The sequence below is a fragment of the Morone saxatilis genome, unplaced genomic scaffold (assembly GCF_004916995.1).
Source record: "Morone saxatilis isolate NCDOM2014 unplaced genomic scaffold, NCSU_SB_2.0 Contig15, whole genome shotgun sequence".
In the NCBI taxonomy this organism is placed as follows: domain Eukaryota; kingdom Metazoa; phylum Chordata; class Actinopteri; family Moronidae; genus Morone; species Morone saxatilis.
In genome coordinates, this window is record NW_023339707.1 from 15,032,373 (window position 1) to 15,036,023 (window position 3,651).

The following is a 3,651-nucleotide window of genomic DNA, read 5'->3' on the forward strand; positions in this document are numbered from 1 at the left end:
AGTACAAAGCAGGAATTGTGCTTGTAGTTTAGCAGAATTGGTTCAGGGGGTTGGTGCATGAGTTACATGTTGTGGTCATTGTGTCTCAAGTACCAGTATTTGTGTGTAAACAATTGAGAAAAACTGTAAAATGATTTAAATAATCCAGCACCAAAGTCAACTAATTTAATAATCCACTGATCATTTCAGCAGTATACACTGTTGGGTAGTTGTGTGTAAACATCATAATTTTTAAATTAACCATCAACTAAAGCATTCAGATACATGTAGTGAAGTAAAAAGTACAATATTTCTCTCTGAAATGTAGTGGAAGTAGAAATTGGCATGAGAAGAAATACCCAAGTAAAGTACAAGTATCTCAACTCTGTAATACTTAAGTACAGTAGGCTACTGAAGTAAATGTTCTTGGTTACATTCCACCACTGAGTGAGAATATAGTGAGCATTTGCCTACTAAATAACCATTAGACTTAGTAATCTATAAAGGACAGAAATATTAATAGTAGCCTTATTCCTCATTATTTTAGGAACTAATACATCATTCTAAGGTAGCAAAATGATTATGACCACTTGAAAACCATTTACAGTAAATAAAAGATCTGTTTCACCAGAGTATGTTCGGCCAGTGGAAACAGGGGGACTGTAGCCACTGTGGCATAAACTGCAGGTATTTAAGTTATTGTAATGGGAACAAGGGGATAAAGAGTGTTTCACATTCTTGTAGAATCATGTAGAAACACTGGGTCATTCTCAGCAACTATTTGAATTGAACTAAGACAAGAGATGCTATGTAAAGATGGGAGCGAACCACTGAGAAAGTGAATTACTTCCCATTGACTGTAGACTGCAATTTCCCAGCTTGGGATCAATAAAGTATATCTATCTATATCTGATGTGGACCTAACAGGAACATATTGTATAGAGACTCTTGAAACGTTGCAAACTTATCTACGATCTTCACATGGATGTACCATATGGAAATCTTCAAATGGTTAACTCAAATGTTAATCGACTAAAAGCTAGCAATAATTCCCATCACAGTAAGGCTGGGCAACATGGTCATATATTGCAAATATTATTATGCCATATATCTCAATCCCAGTGTGTCACATACATGTAGATATGTGAATGATAGCAAGAGCAGCTGAAAACATCAGTAAATACCAGCAAATCAGAATCAGAATGAGAAATACTTTATTAATCACTGGGGGTGACATTTTTTTTTACAGCTGCTCAGCTCAAGGTGCTCACATGACATTGTAGAATAGAAATAATAATTATATTACAATATCTAACAATATATCAAGAAGTAAAAATATAAATGTATATATTGGTATATACATATAAAATAAAAGTTAAATAGAAAATAGTAAAATATAGTAAAAAGTATGTACATTTGAATACAATGTACAGAGATAAAAGTAAGTTTATGCTACAGTATATGACCAACAAAAGTATAATGAAAAAATAGTGAGTACTGATAATGTCAATAATAAGTACTGATAATGTTTATATCTTTGACCGCAGTATCAGTGACAGAATAGGCCAGAATGTTGCACATTAACCAGAGAACATTACAGGCACCAGCTTAATGAGGGAGGAGTTGAAGAGTTTGATGGCCACAGGCAAGAATGACTTCCTGTGGCGCTCTGTGGTGCATCTCAGTGAATCTTGCACTGAAAGTACTCCTGTATTTGACCAGCTCATTGTGGAGTGGCTGGGAGACATTGTTTAAGATGACATGTAGCTTGGACAGGATCCTCCTCTCTGACACTGCTGCTCCACCCCCACAATGTCAACGTGGAAATTGTATCCTCTCTGCCTGGTTGGACACAGTGAGACATACTACAGATGAAAGGATCTCTACAACATTTTCAAACACCATCAGCTACGGTATGCGTTGATTAGTGAGCAGTCAGTCACAATTTCTGGCCAAGGCAATAGCGTATATATTCTGGTAACAGCCTAGAAAGACAGGTTGCTTGTACAAATTGTTTATGCATAGACCTATAAAATCTGCTTTCACATCTTTATTTGCTACAAACAACCAGCCTTGTGATGGACCCAGACATACACAACAGCATTTCCTGTGGGCATTTTTTACATCTGTTAATTTGTCCCCTAGCTTTAAAGTTTCCTGTCAATCCATCTCTCTTGCCTCTTTCTCAGATACATTTTTGTTTCCTTGATTATAGAAATAAATAAATAAAACAAAAGAGAAAAAAAAACTCCATCAAGAAGTCACAAAAAGACAGCCCCACCTGAGTACCCCATTGTGATGTGAGGAGGCCGCCTTTGGCTGTGGCTGGGTCAGCTGAGAATACATAGAGTTGTTTTTCTCATTTCGTTTCTCGTATTTCTGTGATCCCTTGTGAATGTATCAATGTCAACACGCTGTGCGTGTTTGTGTGTTATGTGCCCACAATTTTGCAAATGCCTGTCTGCCTGCAGCACTACACTGAGCAACTTGCAGCACCGCTGTTTCTCTCTGTTTGGCTCAGATCAATCTTGTAAAGATGAGTTTCCAAGTAGTAGTGCGAGAGGGCCATGAGAGATGGATAAGGTATTGAAGAGAGGCCAAAAGAAACAGAGGGAAAAGATGATGAGGTCTGAACACAAATCAGGGGGTAAAATGGTAAATAATACACAAATATATAAAACGGACTACTGATTGATATAGAATTTCTCTAGAGCCCAAAGCTAACATGTCTGACAGTTGTTTTAAGTTGCTCCTGGGTGCTTTGCCAGTCAGTATTCAATTACACGCCTTAATGCAGTTCAGCATTCAGTTGAAGATGGAGTCATTAGACTGCAGTTACATAGTTTTTGATGCTATTCTGAGGGGAAGGGACATTAAGAGGTGTGTAATAGCAGCTGGGTGGGCAGTGTGTCCTCCAGATGTTGTCTGGGAAATGGTAATTGACCTGCTAATGAAGTCTGGGTTCCTCCTGTCAGCTCCGAGCCTCAGAGAGTCTGTGACATTGGAGGGGACACCTGCCTATCTGACCAGATGACAGCAAACCTGAGTTGTAATGAGACACACAAGAAACTGACTGCATCGCTCTCACGCACATTTATGCATCTATATGCCTGCCTGCATACATGAAAAACATGAAATCCATGAAACTCTTAGCTGTTGATCAAGCTAATAAAACCAGACAATGTGACATGTGAGGTTTTAATTATACAGCACTATTACACTTTTTGTCACTCTTGAAAATATACACATACAGTGGTAGAGCTGTCAGGAGGCTCCCAAAGTTAATCGCACCCTTCTGCGGTCGGCCATGACCACCCTGGCTTGCTTGGTGATTTGGCGGACGGCCTGGTGAATGTCACCTTCTATAACCAGTGAGTGTGTGCCTGCATGTGGGTGTTTATGTACGTCTCTCTCTCTCTCTTACTGCCACGCGTGTGTAAGCAGGACACGGTGAGTCATGCTGGGGAGAGGTGGGAATGTCTGGCCGCAGCTGTTGGACTGGAGGAAAAAATGTTTAAATTGCAGCATGGAGAGGAGGCAGATGACTGTAAGTGCCAGCTAGTTTTAAATGTGAAAGTAAAGTCACTTTGTAGTTAGTGATTGTAGCACAATCACAAACTCAGAGGCTCAGCCAGAAACCAGCCAGTGTGTACTTGAAACTGAAAATATTTT